At 51.5% G+C, this 12286-nt stretch overlaps 1 long non-coding RNA gene across 1 annotated transcript; it reads right to left on the reverse strand.

Moving 5' to 3' along the window:
* Window positions 1-815: 815 nt before the first annotated feature.
* Window positions 816-4533, reverse strand: LOC129128932 (uncharacterized). The gene is made up of 3 exons (XR_008535352.2): window positions 4393-4533; window positions 4021-4122; window positions 816-1632 (listed from the first exon to the last, which is right to left on the reverse strand). It is a non-coding gene; the product is annotated as an uncharacterized LOC129128932 (long non-coding RNA).
* Between the last annotated feature and the right edge of the window lie 7753 nt (window positions 4534-12286).

Raw genomic sequence — 12286 nt, forward strand, 5'->3', positions numbered from 1 at the left:
TCCCCTCAGCAGCCAGCCCCTAACACATGATCACCTTATCAGTGATGTCCACAAAGGATCCCCTTATCAGTGACCCACCCCAACAAAGGATCTCTGATCAGAGACCCCCCCAACACACCATCCCCTTAGCAGTGACCCCCCCAAGACACCATCCCCTTATCAGTGACCCCCCCCAGAAAAGGATCCCCTTATCAGTGACCCCCCCCAAACACCATCCCCTTATCAGTGACCTCCAACAAAGTCTCCCCTTATCAGTGAGCCCTCCACATGATCCTCTTATCAGTGAACCCCCCAAAAATCCTCTCAGCAGTGACCTCCCAACAAAGGATCCTCTTATAAGTGACCCCCACAAAGGATCTCCTTATCAGTGACCCCCAACAAAGGGTTATCAGTGAGCCACTCCAACAAAGGATCCCCTTATCAGTGACACCTCCACAAAGGATCCCCTTATCAGTCCCTTATCAGCGACCCCCGCCTCACAACACAGGATCCCCTTATCAGTGACCCCCCCTACAAAGGAACCCCTTATCAGTGACCCCCCCACAACAAAGGATCCCCTTATCAGTCCCTTATCAGTGACCCACCCCAACAAAGGATCCCCTTATTAGTGACCCCCCCCCCCACAAAGGATCCCCTTATCAGTGACGCCCCCAATACACCATCCCCTATCAGTGACCCCCCGAACACAGATAATCCCCTTATCAGTGCCCCCCCAATGTGATCCCCTTGTCCCCCTTGCTGCCAGTGCAGGATCCCAAGCACTGCAGTGACACCAAACTCATTCCAGGAGAAAAAGCCCCACACTCCCAGCCAGCTGATTTCATCCACCTTTACTGTGCCAGCTGCCACAGGAGGGGTCAGGCAGGGTCCCCTCCACAGCTGTGGGGTTTGGGGCTCTGCTGTCATTGCTCTGTGGCAGGGCAGGGTTGGGGGCACATCCCTGCAGCCTCTGCTCTGGGGGTGCTGCACAGGCATGGGGAGAGGGATTCCCACACACCCGAGCTCCAAAACTCCTTATTCCATCCCAGCAACTGATTTGGAAATTGTCTGAATTGGTACCAACATCACTGGCAGCATAATTTGGTTTCACAGTATAAAAATCGATTTTCCTGCTAGGATGCAATGGCTCCTGCTCTTCCCCTGGTGCTCCATGGCCACAGGTGCCAGGAGCATCTGTGGCCATGGGAATCTTTGGGAATCTTCTGATACACTTTGGGAATCTCCTGATATGCATTGGGAATCTTCTGACACACACTGGGAATCTTCTGACACACACTGGGAATCTTCTGATACACATTGGGAATTTTCTGATACACGTTGGGGATCTTCTGATACACATTGGGAATCTTCTTTTTTTCCCCCTGCCAACTGGAAAATTCTGGTCATGAGACTCTGATCAGGACATTTTCTATCAATGTGCTTCTGTGCTGAGAGCAGATCCAGCAGGGATTTGCTGATATTTTCCAATCCCTGGGATACAGGATATCCAGCAAAAATCAATGGGAAGGGATCTGATGGCCTTCATGGGAGGACCATGAGGGATTTATTGTCAGGACCTGCACTGGATGGGTTTGGTGTTGCTGGGGAGTGAGGCTGGTGCTTCAGGGGGTGCTGGTAGCTCTGGTTTTACATCTGCAAATGAAAAACAAGGAGAAAAGAGAGGGATTTGGGATTAGCCAAGGGGAAAGGTTCTGGAAGGGACAGTAAGGTCCTCTGAAAACCTCAGCTATCCTGATTGCAATTAAACACCCAGCAATTAACTGCAGAAAGGAGTTGAACAGCTTTGCTCAAAGGAGGAGTTTGATTCCTCTCCCTGATACATGCAAGTGATGTATCATTGATCTTCCCTGATCTTCCTGGAACCTCTGCAAATTCCTGGCTCCCACTGCAGGATGGCAGCTGCTCCTTCCTTCTGCTTCTCCTTCACACACCCTTAATCAAGGCAGCAGGGAAGGGACACATCCCCTTTCCCTTCCCTGATCAGGAGCCAGCTGGTACTTTAGGGGCAGGTGAAATTCTGGCCATGTTTTAGGACCCCCTGTGCACACAATTCCCTGTCCTCCCCTCCCACACAGCTCATGGGGCAGTGGGAAGGGAATAGCTCAGCCCTGAGCCTTCCCTGGAGTCTCCAGGGACAGCTCCAAGCTCCTGGCAGAGGCAGGAGGTGACCCTGGGGCAGCTGCCTGGGAATGTTTGCTCAGGAGTGACTCAGCCAAACCAGAGCAACCAGTACGGGTGGGGCACACCCCTGCCGTGCTGAGAGCCCTCTGCCTGCTGCTCAGAGCTGAGTTCACTTTCACAGCGAGTTTGGCACCTGAGCAGTGCAGTCAGGTGATGCTGGAGAGCTTCCCATGCCTTGGCTGGGGCAGGGAGAGGAGCCAGGATGGTTTTGCTGTATCCACCATGTGAAACTGGGGCTGTGCTTTATCTGCAGAGCCATTGTGGTTCAGATGTTTGCTTTAAAAGGGCCAGGGAAGGAAGACTGGATGGTCCTTGCTGTACCCACTGTGCCAAACTGGGGCTGTGCTTTATCTGCAAAACCATTGTGGTTCAGATATGGGCTTTAAATGGGCCAGGGAAGGAAGACTGGATGGTCCTTGCTGTATCCACTGTGCCAAACTGGGGCAGGGCTTTATCTGCAAAGCCACTGTGCTTCAGATGTTTGCTTTAAATGGGCCAGAGAGGGAAGACTGGATGGTCCTTGCTGTACCCACTGTGCCAAACTGGGGCTGTGCTTTATCTGCAAAGCCATTGTGGTTCAGATATGGGCTTTAAAAGGGCCAGGGAGAGGAGCCAGGGTAGTCCTTGCTGTACCCACCATGTCAAACTGGGGCTGTGCTTTATCTGCAAAGCCACTGTGGTTTGGATGTGGCTTTAAATGGGCCAGGGAGGGAAGATTGGGAGCAAGGACAGGGGTCTCTCGTTGCCAGCTTGGTGTATGGTGCCGAGTTTGGCAGGTTCTGGGTTACAAACAGTGTCCCAGGGACACAGAGCTCTGTGGGAGCAGGTGACATCCGCTTGTCCCCCTAATCCCACCCCACAGCCCGTCTGTCCCCTTTTCCAAAGGCTGCTGTTTGCTCCTCTGCCAGGGGCTGCAATGACATTTAACAACACAACCAGCCAGGAGAAACAAAGCAGGGGAGAACAGAAACTTTTTCAGCTTGGTCCTGGGAGCACAGATGGGCAGTGTGGAGGTACCCTCACCCCTGGCTGAGCCCAGGCGAGCCCTGCCCACCTGTCCCAGCAGGTTTGGGATGAGGTGTGTGGATGTCCCTGTCCCCAAAGAGCCTGCACCTACCCTAGTGCTGGCTTTGGGACATGTGGATGTCCCTGTCCCCAAAGAGCCCACACTTTGGTGGTGGCTTTGGGACATGTGGATGTCCCCATGAGTCCCCCTTAGCCTGATGCTGGTGCTTTGGGACATGTGGATGTCCCTGTCCCTATGAGCCCACACTTACTCTAGCAGTGGCTTTGGGACATGTGGATGTCCCTGTCCCCAAAGAGCCCACACTTACCCGGTGCTGCCTTTGGGACATGTCCCTGTCCCCAGGAGCCCACACTTACCACGGTGATGCCTTTGGGACATGTCCCTGTCCCCAAAGAGCCCACAGTTACCCCGGTGCTGCCTTTGGGACATGTCCCTGTCCCCAGGAGCCCACACTCACCCCGGTGATGCCTTTGGGACATGTCCCTGTCCCCAAAGAGCCCACAGTTACCCCGGTGCTGCCTTTGGGACATGTCCCTGTCCCCAGGAGCCCACACTCACCCCGGTGCTGCCTTTGGGACATGTCCCTGTCCCCAAAGAGCCCACACTCACCCCGGTGCTGCCTTTGGGACATGTCCCTGTCCCCAGAGAGCCCACACTCACCCCGGTGCTGCCTTTGGGACATGTCCCTGTCCCCAAAGAGCCCACACTCACCCCGGTGCTGCCTTTGGGACATGTCCCTGTCCCCAGGAGCCCACACTCACCCCGGTGCTGCCTTTGGGACATGTCCCTGTCCCCAAAGAGCCCACACTTACCCCGGTGCTGCCTTTGGGGCGCTGCCTGTGCCGGGCAGGGCGGTGGCTCCCGGGGCTCCCGGCTGCACAGGCTCCTCATCTTCCCGGCCACATAGCGGCAGGCTGAGGGGACAGGGGACACCTTTGTGGCACTGGGAATCAGCATCCCCCCAAAGCAGCCTCCCCAGCCAGCCCAGGACCCCAGCGCAGGGAGGGAGGGAGGAACTGGATTTCCGGGGATAAGGAGGGCCTGGATTTCCCGGGATAAACGGGACTTATTTCTGTGCCTGCTGTCCTGGCTGTGTTCCAAATCCCTCCAGCACCAGCCCAGGCCGTGCAATATGCGGAGTATTTCCCCTGTCAGCTCTCTCCCCAAAGCAGAGGTTTCCTTACCGTTGATTATTACTCAAACCATTTCCCCGTGGCTCAGCAGATCTGTCCTTTGCAGCTGTGCCTCTCTCTGCCCTCGCAGGCTGCTCTGCAGCGTTGACTCAACAGCTCGGCCTCCTCCTTCCCCCCTCCCTCCCTGCCTGCCTGGCTCCCTGCCTGCCTGGCTCCGTGCCCCGCGGATGCTGCTCCCGGAACGCCCGGGCAGGGAGGGCTCAGCCTGGCACTGCCCCGCGATCCCTCCCCGGTGTCAGGAAAATCAATCCACAAACACCAGAGGGTTATGTGCAAAAAGGAGACAGAGGAGTCCTTTGACTTTATTCCAATCAAGGCAGAGGCCATGGGGTATTCCCCTGCGGTCTCTCAAATTTTTGGAGGACACAGCCTCCTTTTTATCCCAATTTCCCAGCCACATTTCCCTTCTCTCTTTCCCCATTTCTGAGGTGCTTGAGAGGTACAGACTTCCCAACACACCTGATACCAGAGATTTCCCTCTAATGTATAACCCTCCTTTTAATTTTTAATTCTTATGGAATTTAGGGGTTTTTCTTCCCCATTGTTTCTTTCATCTCTCAATGTCTAATTTCATTTACCAGCAAACCTAAAGTTTATTTGTAAAAGCAAATATCTTTTTCCATTCATCAATCAGTGGAATCCTCCCCATTGTTTCTTCTATCTCCTAGTGCTAGTTTTATCTACCAGCAGCCCCACAGCTTGTTTGGAAAGACAAATCCACCATTCCTCTTACTGGGAATTCACAGAGTTCACAAAATCATTGGGGTGGAAGAGACCTCTAAGACCATCGAGTCCAACCCAGCCCCAACCCCTCATCTAAACCATGGCACCCAGTGCCACATCCAGTTGTTAAAAATAGGTTAGAAACTGTTGTAAAATAGTTGTTAGATCGTTAAGTTCAGGGGTTGCTGGTAGCTCTGGTTTTACATCTGCAAATGACAAGCATGGAGAAAAGAGAGGGATTTAGGATTAACCAAGGGGAAAGGTTCTGGAAGGGACAATACTGTTACTGTCCCTGTACTGTTAGTTTGGTTATTGTACTGTGAAAGGGGTTAAAGGGTAGTTATAAGAAATCTGATACTCAAGGTACCATAGCACAGCTCAGTAAATTGCACCACGAGCCAGCCTGGACAGAACTGTAATGGCCAATCGAGCACCTTCAGCCTTCATGCAAATGAAGGATCCAAACAGAAACCAATCCAGAGGGACAAAAAACAGGATAAAAAGGAGCTCCTGACCCACTGAATCTGTGCTGCTCCACCAGGGCCATCGCTGCTGAGAGCCCCAGCCCTGGCGCTGCTCCATCCTCGACGGGAACACTCCTGCTCAGCCCAGGCCCTCTTGCTTTAGGCCTTTCTTTTTCTTATAATAAACACTGAAATCACTTTAGTATTGGGAGTCTGGTCCCGTTTTTAACACAGTCTTGTTTTAAACACATCCAGGGATGGTGACTCCCACCACCTCCCTGGGCAGCCATTCCAGAACTTTATCACCCTTTCTGTGAAAAACTTTTTCCTAATATCCAATCTTTATTTCCCTTGGTGCAGCTGGAGACTGTGTCCTCTGGTTCTGTCAGTGCTGCCTGGAGAAAGAGCCCACGTCCTGCCCCTCCCAGGAAGGAGAAAGCACTCAGAGCTGGCTCAGAGCAGCTGCTCCAGGGTTTGGGTGAGGGAAAATGAAAGGTGACCTGGCCATGCCTGGAGGGGTTGCTGGTGTTGCTTTGTGGCCATTGGAGGAGCTGGGTTTGGGGTATGGGAGGTGAACCTTGTGCTGTGATCCCAAACTGAGCTGGAGATGGTCCCTGCAGTGGGCACTGAGCTTGTGTGGGGCAGGGGTGAGGAAAGGAACCTTCCCTCTCCTCTGCTGCTGCTCTCAACACTGCAGGGACAGCTTTAGGATTGCAGGATGGTTTGGCTTGGAAGGGATGTTAAAGATCATCCAGTTTCAACCCCTCTTCCACTGTCCTTCTGTCCCCATGTCAGACCTTCAAACCCCTGATACCCATTGTATGAGGGGTATCATACAATGGGTATCAGGTGACAATCCCTAACAGGCAAAATATAGGCAGAGGATTGTCCTTGGTTTTTCCAGGGTCTTTACCCCATTCCACCTCCAGAGCACTGATTCAGTCCTGACTAAAGCCAGCTACTGAAGAAATGCAGCTTTTGTGCATCCTTGCTGCTGTTTGTGCTTCTCTCTGCTCGTTAATCCCAGCCAGATGAATTCTGAAAGCTCTTGCTTCGCCCTCTGGCCAGGGCAAAGTGCTTCCCTTCCTATCTCTGCACCAAGAACACACTGATCTGGGCTGGTTGGACTTTGGTTTCCTCAGCCTTGCACTTGGTGGTTTGTGTCAGGGTGCTCAAGCCCATAGTTTCTGTGGGGCAGCACCCAGAGCTCCAGGATTTTGGAAAAAGCAGAGCAGTTCTCCCAGTGCTGATGTGAAACCACAATTTTACTGACAAAGAGACTCCTCAGCCTCTTGATTCTACTCCAGATGTGCAAGCATCCCTAAAAAATGAGTTGTCACATGAATCCATGTGCTGCAAACAGCCTGTCATCCCCCCAATTCCTACTGCTCCTGTGTGAGGCTGGTTGGAGATGGGGCTGGAGTGCAGGAATGGAATATTCCCAGTCAGGGAGACCCCAGAGCCTCCCTGGGCTCTGCTCAGGGCTGGGCACTGCCCAGGGCAGCAGCTCTGCCTCCTGGGCAGGGGAATTGCTGAGCTCAGGCCCTGCCCGTGGCTCTGGGGCCATTGCTGGGCCTGGAGCAGAGCCTGGGGCTGCTCTGACCTCTGCACACAGGGACAGACACAGGGACAGACAGACAGGGACAGACTGGGACAGCCAGGGATGGACAGGGATACATAGGGATGGACAGGGAGACGTGGGGACAGACTGGGACACACAGGGACAAACAGGACAGACAGGGACAGATAGGGGGACACAGGGACAGACAGGGATGAACAGGGACACCCAGGGACAGCCAGGGCTGAGGGCCCCTATCAGCTGGGGCTCCTCTCCAGGCTGAGCAGCCCCAGCTCCCTCAGCCTTTCCTGGGCATGGAGATACTCCAGGCCCTTCCTCCTCTCTGCAGCCTCTGCTGGTCCCGTTCCAGGAGCTCCCTGACCCTGCTGAGGAGCCCAAGTGGACACAGCACTCCAGATGTGGCCTCTGCTGAAACCTGCAAGATCTGTATGTGATGCAAGATCTGTAGGTGTTCAAAATATCAAGGAGAAACCCCCAAACCCTGAGCAAGACCCTCCAGACCACCCCTGTGACCATATTCACAGGGGTCTGAGGATGAGGGAAGAGATGAGAATGTTGACTCCATGTTTCAGAAGGTTTGATTTATTATTTTATGATATATATTATATTAAAACTATACTAAAAGAATAGAAGAAAGGATTTCCTCAGAAGGCTAGCTAAGAATAGAAAAAGAAAGAATGATAACAAAGGCTTGTGGCTGGGACAGAGAGTCTGAGCCAGTTGGGCTGTGATTGGCCATGAATTAGAAACAACCACATGAGCCCAATCCCAGATGCACCTGTTGCATTCCACAGCAGCAGATAACCATTGTTTGCATTTTGTTCCTGAGGCCTCTCAGCTTCTCAGGAGGAAAAATCCCAAGGAAAGGATTTTCCATAAAAGATGTCTGTGACACACCCCCATGAACCTCCCAACCTCCAGTCCCTCTGGAGGACCCATTGTTCCAGTTCCAGATGAGCTCAGCAGGACAGGGGGGATGGCTGAACCTTGTGAAGGTGCCTGGAGGGCTGCACTGCTGCTCTGAGCTTTGGCTTCCCCAGGCTCCACACCCCGTGTGTGGGTGTTCTCCTCCCGGGTGTGCAGACACGTCCCTCTAGATGGTGCTAAGATAAAGAGAAAAGGTGGGTGGTGAGAGGCCTGGGAGCACAGGCTGCCCCTCTGGGCACTGCTGAGCTCTCCTGGCTGAGGGCATCATCTCCCTCTCCATTCTCCAGCACTCCTGCAGCTGCTCCTTGTGTCTATTGGCAGCAAACACATCCCAGATTCTTCTTCCACTTCCGATTTCCTTTTCTGGTGTGTGAGACTCCACAAATCCATCGTGACTTTAATCAGTGCATCTGCTCCTATCCATGCACGAGACCAGACAAGTGGGTTTTTAATGGCAAAAATCCATCTTGGCTGTTTTTCCCTCTTCAAAGCAGTTTTTACTGAGCAGCACAACTCATCAGCCGAGTCCTCTTCTATCTCATGCATCATTAACCAGAATCTTCACCAAATTCAAGCATAGATAATCTATGATTTATTGATGTGGGCAATCAAGAGAGAAGCCAGCCTGGCTGCCAGAGAACAGCAAGGATTGTTGAGGATTAGTGTGAAGGGAAGTATTTTAGATCCATGGCTGAGCAGATTTCACTGTAGAGTCCCACATGGGCAGTAAATGAGCTGTTGAAAGAGAGCTGCTGTTAGAAGAGACTGTAAAAAGAAATAGCCCTGTTCAGGTCTGCTTCTTTTATTTTATTTATTTATTTATTTTTGTACCTTTAATATTTAATTTTAATATTATTTATTTAATATTTAATGTTTATTTTATAGTTTAATATGATATTTATATATTTAATATGATATTTATATATTTATATAATTTTTAGAATTTATGTTATTTTTATAATTTATATTATTTTTATAATTTATATTATTTTTATATTTATTTTATTTTATTTGCTTCTTTATTTATCCATCATTTTTTTATTAAATATAAAATGTGGAGAATGACTCTATGAAGCTCTGAAGCAGGAGAGCTGAGCTCCTCTCCCCGTGCCTGTGCAGAGGGAGGTGATTTCCTGCACCCTGATGGCCCCAGGGCTCAGCCTGCAGGGGTGGAAATGGCTGTGGCACCTGGGCAGGGCTGGAATTGAGGAGCCTCCAGCTGCCCTCCAGTTGTGTGAGCACAGCCCAGCCTCCAGCTGGGTTTTGGTGTCACTCCTGTTGCTGTCCCTCAGCCCTGGCAGCTGCCCTGCTGTCTCCCCTTCCCTTACCCACAGACAGAGGCTGTGACATGTTTTAATCACTCCCCCATCTAGATGGGTTGGCCTGAGCTTTGTATGTGGTTTTTAGTGGAGAAAGATTCCTCTGGCCAAGTTTTCTTTCCAAGAATGGCTCAGGTCCATTTGTGATGAACCCATAAACTGGATTAAGAGCTCAGTTAGAGATTTTCTAGCGTTTGAAACCCATAATCTGGGCTGGGTTTCCAGAACAGCTCAGTCCCCTTGTAAGCAGCAAATTACAGCCAGAAGTGCTCAGCACTTTGTGTCAGGCAGCTTTAGCCCATGGTTTCTGTGGCACAGCATCCAGAGCTCCAGGATTTTGGAAAAAGCAGGGCAGTTCTCCCAGTGCTGATGTGAAGCCACAATTTTACTGACAAAGAGACTCCTCAGCCTCTTGATTCTACTCCAGATGTGCAAAAATCTCTAAAAAATGAGTTGCCACATGAATCCATGTGCTGCAAACAGCCTGTCATCCATCCCAATTCCTACTGCCTATGAGCACAGAATTTCACCTGAGGGTCCTGAGGGACCCCATCTCCAGCCACCAACCAGCCTGATGCCATTTCAGATCCTCTCCATGACCTGTGGGCTCTGCACAGGCTTGAATTAATCCACAGCTGTTCCAAGGAGAGTTGTGGAGCTAAATCATAGACTTTCAGTTTTGGGTTGGAAGGAACCTTAAATCCCACCCAGTGCCACCCCTGCCATGGCAGGGACACCTCCCACTGTCCCAGGTGCTCCCAGCCCTGTCCAGCCTGGCCTTGGGCACTGCCAGGGATCCAGGGGCAGCCCCAGCTGCTCTGGGCACCCTGTGCCAGGGCCTGCCCACCCTCACAGGGAAGAATTTAATTCTAAAATCCAACCTAGCCCTGCTCGCTGTCATTTTAAAACCATTTTCCCTTGTTCCATCATTCCAGACCCCCATCCAAAGCCCCTCAACAGCTCCCTCAGAGCCCTTTTAGAGAAATGCCCCAAATTTTCCCACTTTGTGGATTTTACCCTCAGCCCTGCTACACCTGCCCTTCTCCCAGAACTCCAGCTTAGCTCTGTGGTGACGCCTTTCATGGAACACCAGCTTGTTTGGAAGGGAATAAAGCAGGGAAAGTGCATTTAGGGATCTGATCCTGTGCAGAGGAAAGCCCAGTGTCCCCACAGGGCTTCCTGCAGAAGCCTGGCATGAGGGGCAGAGTGCCCAGAAGACCCTTGCAATGGCAATCCATGGCTGTGGATGACAAGACATGGAAAAGGAATGTTTTGGGAGCCAAAGCTGGTGCTGTGCTTCTCCAGATGCTCTGTTCTTGGCATGGATGGTGGGGAATTCCTGTTGTATCAAACATTCTTCAGCTGCTTGTGGCTCTTGACACCTCGGTGGCCTCTTTGTGCCACCAGCCCAGCCTGGCTCTTCCTCTCCAGTCCTTGGAAACAGGATATTTTTGAGTAATCTATCCCAACATTGGTAAATTGAGGAGAGATCAAGATGACTCCAAGCTTTTTATGGCAAAATCCCCAAAATCCTTTCCCTTCCCCAGCCCTTGGCAAGGTGACGTCCTTGCTGAGAGGGAAGAGAGACACCCACCCAGCTCAGAAGAGCCAGCCATGACATGGAAAATGCCCAGCCCAGTGAGGTTTCAGGAGGAGGGGCAGACGTGGCAGAGCCCTGGGCTGCATCAGCAGAGTGGTTTGTCCCCTGTGGGGCACGGGCAGGCGTTGGCAGTGATGCCAGCTGGGTTTGGCACATGCCCAGGCACCAGCGCCAAGGCAGGAGCTCCCTCAGGGTGTATTCCATCCCTGCTGTCTGTCAATCATTCCAATGGTGTGGGAGCCAATCACTCCAACGGTGTGTGAGCCAATCATTCCAACGGTGTGGGAGCCAATCATTCCAATGGTGTGGGAGCCAATCAATCATTCAAATGTTGTGTAAGCCAATCATTCCATTGATGTGTAAGCCAATCATTCCATTGATGTGGGAGCCAATCACTCCAACGTTGTGTGAGCCAATCAATCATTCCAATGGTGTGGGAGCCAATCACTCCAACCTTGTGTGAGCCAATCATTCCAATGGTGTGGGAGCCAATCACTCCAACATTGTGTGAGCCAATCAATCATTCCAATGGTGTGGGAGCCAATCACTCCAACGTTGTGTAAGCCAATCATTCCAATGCTGTGTGAACCAATCATTCCAACATTGTGTAAGCCAATCATTCCAACGTTGTGTGAACCAATCATTCCAACGTTGTGTGAACCAATCATTCCATTGGTGTGTGAACCAATTCCATTGGTGTGGGAGCCAATCATTCCAACGTTGTGTGAACCAATCCAACAGTGTGTGAACCATCATTCCAATGATGTGTGCACCAATCATTCCATTGGTGTGTGAGCCATCTCCCTGCCCAGCCTCCCTGCTGCTGCCATCCTTGGCAGGGCACCTCCAGCCACTACTGGCACCATCGGAAGGAAGAGTATTTTGGGATAATTTGCCTGCAGAACTCCAGATAAAAATTCCATGCAGCTCCTCTGGAGGGACCTCCTCTCCTCCCAGAAATGAAGGAACAAACAGCTCAGAGCTTCAAGGACTTGTGTGTGTGCTCTTCAGCAGCCTGTGCCATATAGGGTGGCCATAAAAACCCGGGCAAACCAGGCCTTACATGGAAAACCCAGGTGTACATGGAAAACAGTGCCCAAAACCCTGATAAATTGGGATATTTCACCTTCCGTCTTATCCCCACAGCCAGATGGGTGTCAGAAAGATTTTGATGTGGCACAGTTTAGTCTTGACTAAAGAATAAATGTCATTTAGGTCATTGGGGTGTCCCCTGCCATTGCACCATCTGAGGGCTCATGCACAGAGTGTTCTT

Source organism: Agelaius phoeniceus, chromosome 21 (genome assembly GCF_051311805.1).
Source record: "Agelaius phoeniceus isolate bAgePho1 chromosome 21, bAgePho1.hap1, whole genome shotgun sequence".
NCBI lineage: Eukaryota > Metazoa > Chordata > Aves > Passeriformes > Icteridae > Agelaius > Agelaius phoeniceus.